This window comes from Heptranchias perlo, chromosome 20, assembly GCF_035084215.1.
Source record: "Heptranchias perlo isolate sHepPer1 chromosome 20, sHepPer1.hap1, whole genome shotgun sequence".
In the NCBI taxonomy this organism is placed as follows: Eukaryota; Metazoa; Chordata; class Chondrichthyes; order Hexanchiformes; family Hexanchidae; genus Heptranchias; species Heptranchias perlo.
The window spans coordinates 20,457,810-20,471,238 of NC_090344.1; the positions used below are offsets into that span (position 1 = coordinate 20,457,810).

At 43.7% G+C, this 13,429-nt stretch overlaps 3 non-coding genes across 3 annotated transcripts; 2 read left to right on the top strand and 1 right to left on the bottom strand.

Annotated features, from left to right (window-relative positions):
* Window positions 1-386: 386 nt before the first annotated feature.
* On the top strand, window positions 387-458 carry trnas-cga (transfer RNA serine (anticodon CGA)). Its single transcript has one exon. It is a non-coding gene; the product is annotated as a tRNA-Ser (tRNA).
* A 2,088-nt stretch (window positions 459-2,546) lies between these two features.
* On the top strand, window positions 2,547-2,617 carry trnag-gcc (transfer RNA glycine (anticodon GCC)). The gene has a single exon. It is a non-coding gene; the product is annotated as a tRNA-Gly (tRNA).
* Window positions 2,618-5,468: 2,851 nt separating this feature from the next.
* Window positions 5,469-5,553, bottom strand: trnak-uuu (transfer RNA lysine (anticodon UUU)). The gene is given in 2 exon segments: window positions 5,469-5,504; window positions 5,517-5,553. It is a non-coding gene; the product is annotated as a tRNA-Lys (tRNA).
* Window positions 5,554-13,429: the final 7,876 nt, after the last annotated feature.

Below are 13,429 nucleotides of genomic sequence, written 5' to 3' on the forward strand. Positions count from 1 at the left end.
TTGGATCTGATTCCCGCTCAGGGAGTTTCACTGGTTCAAATCCAGGATTTCCCACGAAAGCCCAAATAAAGTTTCACTCTCTCCGGTCGCAAACTCTCTCACTCCGGCAGCTGGGGAACAGTGGAAAACTGATGGGTTTGTTGTCGCATCTGGAATGCGGTTTTGAACTGTTGCTATTCGCCGAGACAGCGCTGCTGGAGCCTTTCATGATCTCGTTCAGTGAAGAGAGACTGGCAGGCGGCTCCCAGACAGGGCTCAGGCCGGGACCGGGCAGTGGCTCGATGAGAAAGCGGAACTGTTGCTGTTGCTGCTTCCGCCTCTGGAAGTCCCTGCGGCGGTCGGTACTGATCTCCCTCTTATGGATACGGCTCCAGCTGTTGGATGTGGATCTCGTGGCGCAACGGTAGCGCGTCTGATTCGAGATTAGAAGGATGCGTGTTCAAATCACGTCGAGGTCATTGCGTTTTCACAGCGATTAAGTGTCTCTCTGCTTGAAAGCGGGACCGTCTTTTTGGGATGGGCTGTTCACTGTTTGTAAAATAATAATTATTGTGGAATCATTGAATGGACACAGTCCAGAAGGAGGCCATTCGACCTATCGAACCCGTGCCGGCATTATGTCAGAGCAATCCAGTCAGGCCCTTTCCCGGTAGCCCTGCATTTTTTCCCCTTGAAGTATTTATCAAATTCCTTTTCAAAAGCCACGATTGAATCTGCTTCCACCACCCTTTCAGGCAGCGCATTCGAGATTATAATTATTCGTTGCGTAAAAAGGTTTTTCCTCATGTCTCCTTTGCTTCTTTTGCCAATCACCTTAAATCTGTGTCCTCTGGTTTCCGACTCTTCCGCCAATGGGAACAGCTTCTCTTTATTTACTTTATCTGAACCCTTCATGACTTTGAAAACTTCTATCAAATCTCCTCTGAACCTTCTCTGCTCCAAGGGAACAATCCCAGCACGCGGCAAATGCGGTCAATTTGCTCTAATTCATTTATTTGAGCATTAAACAGACCTTTAACCAGTGGTGCTGTTTTATGGAAGCGTGAGCTGGTGGTCAAAGGTGCGTGGATCCAATGTCTGGGGTGTTTCTGGGTTCAAATTTCACCACTGATAGCATTTTTGGCAATGTTCATTTTGACCTGTTCACAGAAAACTCGATTGTAATGCGATGGAGCAGAGGATGTGAAAGCAGCTGAAAGTGAAAGTTCAGATATTAGTTTCATCACGGGGACAGGACACGTTTCCACAGGTAAGAACATTTTATGTTCAGATTCTTTCCAGCAGAGTGGGACAGGTGATCAGAGTGACCGGGCTCTAGTGGTGCAATCGGTCAGTGCGCGGTCTTTTTATGCCGTAGATTCTAGGGAAATGCCGGGGTTTTTAATTCGAGTCTCAGCGAGATCAAACAATCCTTTTCCTTATGAACATTTCGACCGGAGTTAAAGGTACAATTGGTGTGTTCGAAAATGTATCTACTTATTTGAATTGCCATGTGGTTCCTCCGGCCTACGCTGTTACAATAGCAGATGAGATGTTTAGTATTACTTGTTTACAGGAGGGAGGCTTTGGTTTTGGAGACGAAAACTATGATTTTCATCCATTTACAAATCGTGGGATTTACCGGGAGCTTTAAACCAGCGCCTTAGACCGCTCAGCCAGGATACTTTCCATCCTACACTTCAGGAACTAGTTTTACAGGAATAGAATTACTGCAAGCGAGAATTCCACCCCTCAAGCACCAATGCTCGCAAGTAAATTTCTCCGCATCGTGATAACATACACTCTACCATAGGTATACTTTAATCAAATTAGTGTTTTGTTTCACTCTGAGTGCGAAGAGATATTAATGTGTCGACATTGGTTGCATCAGCTGGATTGCCCCTTTACTTTTCCTACCGTCTCATTATTTTATTTCTTTACCCTTCTCTGCTAGTGTTGCAGGTTAGATCAGCCTTCCCCGTTCAAGGAAGCCTGAGAAGTCCATTGGGGACAGCACAGAGAGAGAAAAGCTTAAAGACAGGGAGAGATAGAGCGGGCCCAGGGGCTGAGTGGCTGGGTCCTGCTCCTACTTCTTGTGTTCTTTAGATTTGAAGTTCGGATCAGATCAGCCATGATCTGATTGAATTGCGGAGCAGGCTCGAGGGGCCGATTGGCCTACTCCTGCTCTTATTTCTTATGTTCTTATGTGATGAATGCAAAGAAAATAAAGTTTATAAATGTCAGGTGTAGCAAACTAGCAGAATTTAAGTTACAGATTCCTTCTCGGGTCTTGAAATCTTGCAAGAGAAGTTTTAACATCCAATTGAAAGCACCGGCCACGCTGTTGTATCTCTCCTGCTGAAAGAGAGGTAAATACGGTTAATTAACTGTTTGAGCATTGACGAGATCTGTAAATGGTCGCGCTACCAGCAGAATTCAAACCGAGGAAGGAAAACCCCCTTGGAATTTTGAGCCCAACTCTTTCACCACTCAGTCATCGCAGCTGAAAACGGCATGTTCGTTCAGATAGAATTCCAAATGGACACATGCAGGAACGATTGGTACAAGCATTGGTGGTTCAGGGGTAGAATTCTCGCCTGCCACGCGGGAGACCCGGGTTCGATTCCCGGCCAATGCATCGGCATTTTGCACCAAAAAGTACCACCGGAACAGGGTCAATTGGCCACTGTTCAAAGGTCTGTTTAATGCCAAAATTAATGAAGCAGAACGAAGTGACCACATTTTCCCGGTACTGGGGTTGTTCTCCTTGGAGCAGTGAAAGTTCAGAGGAGATTTGAGAGAAGTTTTCAAAGCCATGAAGGGTTCAGATGAAATCAATCAAGAGAAGCTGTTCTAATTGGCGGAAGGGTCGGGAACCAGAGGACACAGATTTGAGGTGTTTGGCAAAAGAACCAAAGGCGACATGAGGAAAAACTTTTTTATTCAGCGAATAGTTATGATCTGGAATGCGCTGCCTGAAAGGGTGTTGGAAGCAGATTCAATCGTTGCTTTCAAAAAGGAGTTTGATAAATACTTGAAGGGGAAAATGCAGGGCCACGGGGAATGGGACTAACCGGATTGGTCTTACAAAAGGCAGGTACGGGATTGATGGGTCGGATGGTCCAGATGTCCAGATGGTCCATTCTATGATTCTATGATAATTATTAATCTTAGAGTAAATGATCCTCTGACGAACAATGATCATAATATGATAGAATTTCATATTGAGTTGAGAGTGCTGTCGTTAGTTCCGAAACTAGGCTCTTAAATTTAAACAAAGCCAATTAAGTAGTTATCAGTGGCAAGTTCGCTAAGGTAGTTTGGGAAATTAAATTAAAAATATGTTTGGAGATAAGCAATGGCGAACATTTAAAGAAATAATTCATAATTCTCAACGAAAATACATTCCCTTGAGGATTAAAAACTTCACTAGAAAAGTGGTACAACCTTGGTTAACTGGAGAAATTAAGGGTAGTATTACGTTAAAAGAAGAGGCTTACAATGTTGCCATAAAGAGTAGTAGACTGAGGATTTGAAGAGTTTTAGAAATGATCAAAGGATGACCAAGAAACTGATAAAAAGGGAGAAAATAGGATGAGGGTAAACCAGAAAGGAATATAAAAATGGATTGTAAGAATTTCTACAAGTGTGTATAAAGGAAGAGATTAGCGAAAGTAAACATTGGTCCCTTGGAGGCAGAGACAGGAGAAATTATATTCGGGAATAAGGAAATGGCAGAGACGTTAAACAACTACTTTTATCGTTCTTCACAGTAGAATACACAAAAAACATACCAGAAATAGTGGGGAATCAAGGGGCTAATGAGTGAGGAACTTAAAGTAATTAAGGTTAGTAAAGAAAAAGTACTGGTGAAATTAATGGGACTAAAAGCCAACAAATCCCCTGGACCAGATGACCTACATCCTAGGGTTTTAAAAGAGGTGGCTGTAGATAGAGTGGATGCATTGGTTTCGATGTTCCAGAATTCCCAAGATTCTAGAACTGTCCCCGTGGATTGGAAGGTAGCAAATATAACCCCAAAGGAGGAAGGGAGGAAACAGGGAACTGCAGGCGATTTAGCCTGACAATAGTAGTAGGTAAAATGCTAGGATGTATTACAAGGGGCGTGGTTACAGGACACTTAGAAAACCATAATATGATTAGTCACATGCAACACGGATTTATGAAAGGCAATTAGTGTTTAACAAATCTATTAGAGCTTTTGATGCTGTAACTATCAGGATAGATAAAGAAGAACCATTGGATGTAGTATATTTGGATTTTCAAAAGGTATTCGATACGGTTCCACATAAGAGGTAGGTACACAAGATTAGTGCTCATGGGATCATGGGTGATACATAAACATGTATTGAGGATTGGTCGACGGACAGAAAACAGAAAGTCGGAATAAACAGGTCATTTTCGGGTTGGCAGCCTGCAACTCATGTGGTGCCGTGAGCATCAGTGCTTGGGCCTGAGCTATTTACAATCGAAATTAATGACTGAGATGAGGCGACCGAGCGTAATATATCCAAGTTTGCTGACGATACAATGTTGGTGGGTAAGTAAGCTGTGAGGAGGACGCAAAGAGAATGCAAAGTGATATAGACAGGTTGGGTGTATGGGCGAGAAGGTGGCAAATTAGGTATAAAGTGGGGAAATCTGAGGTTATTTACTTTGCGAGGAATATATAAGCAGAATAACTTTTAAAAGGTGAGAGACTAAGCAATGTTGGTATTCAGGGTGATTTGGCTGTCATTGTACACGGATCACAGAAAGTTAACATGCAGGTGCAGCAAGCAATTAGGAAAGCAAATGATATGTTGACCTTTATTGAAAGGGGTTTGGAGTACAAGGATAAGAAAGTCTTGCTGCAATTATATAGGGCTATGGTGAGACCACACCTGGAGTACTGTGTACAGTTTTGATCTCCTTACCTGTGGAACGATATACTTGCCTGAGAGTGAGGGCAACAAAGGTTCACTGGATTGATTCCTGGGATGAGATGTTTGCCCTCTGAGGAGAGGTTGAGTAGAATGACCCTGTATTCACTGGAGTTTAGAATAATGAGATGATCTCATTGATATGTATAAAATTCTTAGAGGGTGTGACAGCTTGATGCTGGGAGGCTGCTTACCCCAGCTAGAGAGTCTACAAGTAACGGTCATAATCTCAAGATGAGGGGCCAGCTATTTAGCACAGAGATGAGACATACATTCTTCATTGAGAGGGTTGTGAATCATTGGAATTCTCTCCCCCAGAAGACTGTGGATGCTGAATCGTTGAGTATGTCCAAAACTGAGATCGATAGATTTTTGGACACTAAATGAATCAAGGTATATGGGGATAGGTCGGGAAAGTGGAGGTGAGTTCGAAGATCATCCATGATCTCATAAAATGGCGGAGCAGGGTCGAGGGACGCTCTCGCCCACTCCTGCTTCTTTTGGTCCGCTGGAAAGGCAGAACTTGCCAGCTGCTTTAAAACTTTTCGCCTGAACAGGGACTTGAACCCTGGACCCTCAGATCACTACCTGTTTTAAAAGTCTGATGCTCTACCGACTGAGCTACCCAGGCTCGTTGCTTGACTTGCTTCCATCATACGGATTCATGGTAGGACTGTGAATTATCCCTTGTCGCTGTTGAATAAGGGTGAGAGTCCGTTTTCTCTCATTCTCAGCAACGATTTGAGGAGAATCCTTGTTTCTGTTGAACATGATGTTAGAAACATGGGCAGCGAAATCGTGATTTTGCAGTTCTTCTTGGTTGTACAAAATGTCTTGTCATTCGTTAGCAGCAATTAAACAAAAACACTTTACCCAATGGCTCAAAAGCTAAACTTGTTCAACACGGGAGCTGGAATAGGCCTCTCGACCTTTCAGCCGATCAACAATTGAAAGCTGAATAATTTCAACCGATACAAGGTGACACCAGGCAGCAGGTTTGCCTCCCGAATTTTCCCTACACGACACTTCAAATCGATCAATACCTGCTTCACGGAAAGAAGAATTGTGTTTTTGGTTCTTTGGATTTAAAGTTGTCGTGCCGGCCCCTTTACCATTTCAGCTGTCGCCAATTGCCCCCTCTCCTCTTATAAACAATTAAACTCTCGCCTGCAATTGCAAGACGGTAGGCCAGAGGAGCCTCAGTGCCCATATGGGGACATGAAGAAGTCGATGCGTTATGGAACCGGATGTACCTTGAACTCCAGTCAAAATATTTAGAAGGTTCAACTACTTTCGATGGCGCTGGAGCTCACAACCCCAGCATTTCTCGAGCGTATAATTATTGTAGAAATAACGCGCGGGGACCCATTGCGCCACTGGAGCCGCGCACGGTCTGTGTCACCAGTGCTCCCATCAAACAGCTTCATCCTCGGTCTCTCAATTATCGCTTCGTGATCTTTCCCACACAGAAACCTCCAACCAAGAGGCGCTTCGTGAAACATCAGCAGTGAACTTTAAAAGCCGTGGAATCTGAAACAAAGCCCCAGACGATAAGAACTTTGAATTATATTATTATTATTAACTTAAGGACAATTATTTTCATGCTACTTTGAGGATTTGTGGAAATTGGGAGCTGAAAGTAAGGAACTCTCTCTGCGCAGTCGTTGATTGAAGAGATGGGCGTTATTTCATTTGGAAACCGAGACTCGGAACTTTCTGATGGAGAAGTGTGTCAGAAGATTGTGGTTAGTGGCAGTTGCCGGGGAGATCCAGAAGAGAGGGAGAAAAGTCAAAGTCACAGCTGTGACAGCTCAAGTGCTCTGCTTATCTGTAATATCTGGAAAGTAATGTAAAATACAGGACAAACCAGTTTGGTCTCGGTTATCAAAAATACTGAAATTCCCGGGTTCAAAGGTGGATTCGGAAAGAGGGAACTGATTTAACCGCCAGACCGAAATCATTCCACATGAATCTGAAGCGTCTTGGGGAAAACGGCAGTGCGAACTGTTATGTTCGGGTCATGACTTGAAAGACCCTCCAATTACCGACAGTATCTTTGAACGAGTTGTGCAGCCAAACCGCGATAGAAGCCGCTTTGCATTCGTCAAACGTGAAGGTGACGATATTGGGGTTTGATAAGGGTCGATTTCACTTATTTGAAATCTCACCATGTGACCCGAAGATTGATCGCAGAATCGAGTTTTTCCTGTAAGTCCTGAATTGAACGGAAAGGCGCAACAAGCAAGTCGGAGAAATGAAGAGCAGAAAATGTGGATGAAACTTGCACGAGTGAAAATCCCTGGATGTTGGAAGACTCAGTCCCCAGTGGTGGAGAGGATTGGTATTTCAAGCTGTCTCACAGCTCACACACACACCATTAGCTCATTTAATCACCTTCAACAACTCGAATACATCAACACTTAATCCTCTGTACACAAGGAAATACAAACCTTTTCTCTGCAACTTGTCCGCATAATTTAAACATTTTAGCTCCGGTATAATTCTGGTGAATCTGCGCTGCACCCGCTCCAAGGCCAATATATCCTCCCTGAGGTGTGGTGCCGAGAACTGAATGCAGTACTCGAAATTTGCTCTTAGCAGAGTTTATATAACTGTAACATAAAGTACACCCCTTTGAATTCGAGCTCCCTTAAGATAAAGGTCAAAGTTCCATTAGCCTTTTTAATTATTTTTGTAACTGTCCACTGACTTTTAATGATTTCTGCACTTGGACCCGTAAACATCTTTCCTCCTCCACAGTTCCTAGTTTCTCACCAGTTAGAAAATATTCTCATCTATCTTGCTTAGGTCCAAAGTGGATGACCTCACACTTCCCAATATTGAAAGATTGAACAGTCTTCGGCTCTTTTCCATCGAAAATAGAAGGCTGAGGGTGACCTGAAATAGGACTTTAAAATTATGCAAGGGTTTGATAGGTCAGACGGAGATAAGGTGCTGCAATTTTGGGGGGAGGAGTCCAAAATTGGGGCCATAAATATAAGATAATCACATTTAATCCAATATGGCATTCAAAAGAACCATATTTACAAAGTGGCTCGCTAGAATGTGCAACTCGCTACCACAAGGAGTAGTTAAGGCGAAACGCATGGATGCATTTACGGGGAAGCGAGATAAACACATGGAGGAGAAAGGAATATTCGGATTTGCTCATTGGATTAGATGAAGCGGGGTTGGATGAGGCTCGTCTGCAGCATAAACACCGGCATAGTCTAGTTGGGCCGAATTGTCTGTTTCTGTGATGTATATTCTATGTAATTCTATGTAAGCTCCATCTGCCACAGTTTTACCAACTCACTTCATCTATCAATTTCGCTTTGCAACTTTATGCTCCCATCTGCATTGCTCACTGTGCCACCTAACTTGGTGTCGTCGACAAACTTGGATATATGGCTCTCTATTTCTTCATTTGCCTCATTTATACACATAGTAAAAAGCTAATACCCCGGTACAGATCCCTGGGGGACACCACTAATCACATGCTGTCAATTTGAGCACAGATCCATTATCCCGACTCTCTGTCTCCTACCTTCTAACGAACTCCCCACCGATGTCAATAGGTTGCTTTAATTTCCATGTGCTCTCATTTCTGTAAACAGTCTCTTATGTGATACCTTATCGAATGCCTCTGGAAGTCAATGAACATATAACACCCAAAGACACTCCATTATCTACCACGTTATTACAGCTTCAAGAAGTTCAACTAGTTTCGTTAGACTTGACTTACCCTTTACAAATCCATGCTGGATTCTCTGATCAATTCATATTTATCCAAGTGCTCAGTCTCTCTTCCCTAATAACAGATACTGCTAACTTCCCCACAACAGACGTCAGACTAATCGGTGTATAATTTCCTACTTTATCTCTCCTCCCATTCCTAAATAATGGAATGGCATTGACAATTTTTCAATCCATGGAACAATTCCTGAAACAAGAGAGTTTGAACGATCATGGCGAAAGCATGTACAATTTTCTCACCTACTCCTTTTAATCCCCTGGGATGGTCACCATCAGGTCCTGGTGATTTGTCTATCTTTCATCTAATTATTTTCTCCAATACCATTATTTTACTCAGACTGAATCCCCTTGATTTGTTTCTGGGCTCGTTGTAGTCGGGATATAATTCTCGATTCGAGGTACATATCACGGAGAAGCCCAAATTCAGCCCAAGAATTTTGATCTTGATCTGCGGTACAAACTTTTGTAAAGAGGGAAAAGAAGTCTCCAAATCACTCCACCTGAATCTCAAGCGCTTTCGGAAGAAGTTCAGTTCAAACAATCTGGACTTTACAGGCACTTCAATGATCTGCACTTTCATTGATCGAGCTTTCTTTGCAATTCCACCTTGAAACCGCTCTGGGCTTTCATCTCACTGAAGCAGACTTTGGCCGCTTTGTATCTGTGAGCATGTCGGTGACGAGGTTCGCTCTGATATAGGTCGCTTTCAATTTTGAAGATCTCGTCAAGTTCAGGGAAAAGAAACCGAGAATCGAATTCTCCCTGTAAGTGATGAATTGAAGGGATTGGTGCTCGAAGCAGAACTGGAAAATGCGCAGTGCGGTCGATCAGGAGTTCCAAATCCACCCTCTCGCCACTCGGTGATCATATTAACTGAACTTTACTCTGGCCCAGTGTCACCGCGCTGAAATCGAGTATTTCGCCGGCATGTTTCTCTTAACTTCATAGTTGCTGGTTTAAGAGTGAAGACCGGCTCGTTGGATTTTCACTCCTGCAAGCTTCAAACATTCATTTTGGAAAAGTTAACTGACAGTGGACACTTGTTATATTGGTCACTGCAGTCTCAAGGTTCAGCTCAGTGAATTACTGATTGAGCAGGTGAACTCTTCACTTGTCTCGATGGTGCTATTGGTTCATAGAGTCATAGAGTCATAGAGTTATACAGCACGGATAGAGGCCCTTCGGCCCATCGTGTCCGCGCCGGCCAACAGCCCTGTCCACTCTAATCCCATATTCCAGCATTTGGTCCGTAGCCTTGTATGCTATGGCATTTCAAGTGCTCATCCAAATGCGTCTTGAATGTTGTGAGGGTTCCTGCCTCCACAACCCTTTCAGACAGTGAGTTCCAGACTCCAAACACCCTCTGGGTGAAAAAGTTATTTCTAAAATCCCCTCTAAACCTCCCGCCTTTTACCTTGAATCTATGTCCCCTTGCTATAGAACCCTCAACGAAGGGGAAAAGCTCCTTAGTATCCATCCTATCTGTGCCCCTCATAATTTTGTACACCTCAATCATGTCCCCCCTCAGCCTCCTCTGCTCCAAGGAAAACAAACCCAATCTTCCCAGTCTCTCTTCATAGCTGAAGCGCTCCAGCCCTGGTAACATCCTGGTGAATCTCCTCTGCACCCTCTCCAAAGCGATCACATCCTTCCTGTAGTGTGGCGACCAGAACTGCACACAGTACTCCAGCTGTGGCCTAACCAGTGTTTTATACAGCTCCATCATAACCTCCTTGCTCTTATATTCTATGCCTCGGCTAATAAAGGCAAGTATCCCATATGCCTTCTTTACCACCTTATCTACCTGTTCCGCCGCCTTCAGGGATCTGTGAACTTGCACACCAAGATCCCTCTGACCCTCTGTCTTGCCTAGGGTCCTCCCATTCATTGTGTATTCCCTTGCCTTGTTAGTCCCTCCAAAGTGCATCACCTCGCACTTTTCCGGGTTAAATTCCATTTGCCACTGTTCCGCCCATCTGACCAACCCATCTATATCGTCCTGCAGACTGAAGCTATCCTCGATTGATACGAGCCCTTATTTTATTTTTCCTGAGGATTCATCGCCTCAATGTTCCAGGGTTTCAATGTGTGTTTTGTCTGCGAGAAAATGTACCGTGATCATTGCCGGCTGAGCAGAGCTAACATTCCACTATTTTCCCTGTGGAATAAAAAAAAAACCTTGTGATCGCATAGCAGGCACAGGAAACTTACAAAGGATTGGAACATTGGCTTCACGGAAATCACAATTCATCTTGACAGACACGGTCCCGAAAGGCCAATTCGCTGTGACATTGAGATTACTGTGGTGAGCGAGACCAGGCTGTTTCTCTGTTCAGAGAATAAATGGCGCACCCTTTATATTGGAAAAGCAAAACGGTGAGGATTTTTGTCAGAGCCCGATGCCTTTCGTGTTTTATCAATTGTCCCCCGTTGAGTTACTTTCATTTTGAGCGCATAACCAGTTAGGGCGTTCTTGTGATGAATGGCGACAATTGCCTGCTTTGATAAATTTAACAACGGCTGCACCAGATTCCTGGCGTCATAAACTGAACTTTTAATCCCTTTCTTAAGATACAGTCTGTAAAATGATGAAATTTCATCACATGCAAAGCACAAAAATCAAAGATTCCGACCACTCTCTCTGTAAAGAAGTTTTCACTCTTGTCACCTTTGGTTCTTTTGCCAATCACCTTAAATCTATGCCCTTTGCTTCATGTCCCTTCCGCCAATGGGAACAGTTTCTCTCTATCTCCACTGTCTAGGCCCTTCATGATTTTGAATATCTCTATCATATCTCCTCTCAGCCTTCTCAGTTCCAAGGAGAACAATCCGAGCTTCTTCAGCCTATCCTTGTAATTTAAGTCCCTCATCCCTGGAATCATTCCAGTAAATCTCCTCTGCACCCTCTCAAAGCCTTCACATCCTTCCAAAAGTGCACTGCCCAGAACTGGACCAAATACCATTTGTGGCCGAAATAGTGTTTTCTGAAGGTTCATCATGACTTCCTTGTTTTTGTACTCAATGCCTCTCTTTATAAAGCCCAGTGCTTTATAAACCACTTTATAAACCACTTTCTCAACCTGCCCTGCCACTTTCAACGATTTATGCACATATACCCCCAGATCTGTCTGTTCCTCTAACCCTTTTAGAATTGTGCTCTCTAGTTTATATTGCCTCTTCTCGTTTTTCCCACCGAAGTGCATCACCTCGCATTTTTCCGTGTTAAACTTCATCTGCCACGTGTCCGTCCATGCCACCAACGTGTCCATATCCTCTTCAAGTCTATCCACCTCGCTGTTCTCGACCCTTCCAAGTTTTGTGTCATCTGCAAATTTTGATATTGTACCCTTCACTCCCAAGCCCAAGTCATTAATATATATCAAGAAAAGCAGTGGTCCCAGCACCGACCCCTATGGGACACCATTGCCCACCTCCTTCCAATCCAAATAACAACCATTCACCACAACTCCCTGTTTCCTGTCATTTAGCCAGTGCTGCATCCATGTTGCTATTGCCCCCTTTATTCCATGGACTGCAATCTTGATAGCAAGCCTACCACGTGGCACTTTATCAAACGCTTTTTGAAAGTCCATATACACCACGTCAACTGCATTGAGCTCATCTGCCCTCTCTGTTACCTCATCAAACAACTCTCTCAAGTTGGTTCAACACGATTTGCCTTTAACAAATCCGTGCTGGCATTCCCTAATCAATCCATACTCGTCCAAGTGACTGTTAATTCTGTCCCGTTTCCAAAACTTCCCCCATCACCGAGGTTAAACTGACTGGCCTATAGTTGCTGTTATAATCTTTACACCATTTTTTTGAACAAAGTTGTAACATTTGCAATTCTCCAGTCCTCTGGCACCATCCCCATATCTAAGGATGTCTTGAAGATTATGGCCAGTTCCTCTGCAATTTCCCCCTTTACTTCCCTCAGCATCCTCGGGTGTATTCCATCCGGACCAGGTGACTTATCTATTTTAAGTACAGCAAGCCTTTCTAGTACCTCTTCTTTCTCATTTTTAGCCCATCCAGTATCTTAACTATATTTTCCTTCATCGGGAATCTAACAGAATCTTCTTCCTTGGTAAAGAACAATGCGAAGTACTCATTTAGTACCTCTGCCATACCCACTGCCTCCATGAGTAAATCTCCTTTATGGTTCTTAATCGCTCCTCTTACAACCCGTTTACTGTTAACATGTCTGAAGAAGACTTTTGGATTCCCTTTTATGTTGTCCGCTATTCTCATACTCTCTCTTTGGCCCTCTTATTTCTCTTTTCACTTCCCCTCTGAACTTTCTATATTCTCTCCGGTTGGCACTTGTGTAATCAATCTGACACCTGTCATACACCACTTTTTCTTGCTCTCTATCTCGCTTATTATCCAGGCAGCTCTGGCTTTAGTTGCCCTACCTTTCTCCCTCGTTGGAATGTACCTTCTCCATACCCGAATCATCATTTTAAAAGGCGCCCACTGTTTAATTACAGTTTTGCCTGACAATCTTTAATTCCAATTTACCCGGGCCCAGATCTGTTCTCATCTCACTGAAATTGACCCTCCTCCAATTGAGTATTTTTACTTTAGAGTGGACAGAGTCCATTTCCATAGCTATTCTAATCCTTATGATACTGATCGCTGCTCCCTAAATGCTCCCCCACTGACACTTGCTCCACTTGGCCCGCGTCATTCCCTTGAACCAAGTCCAGCAATGCCTCCTTCCTCAGTGGGCCAGAAACGTACTGGTC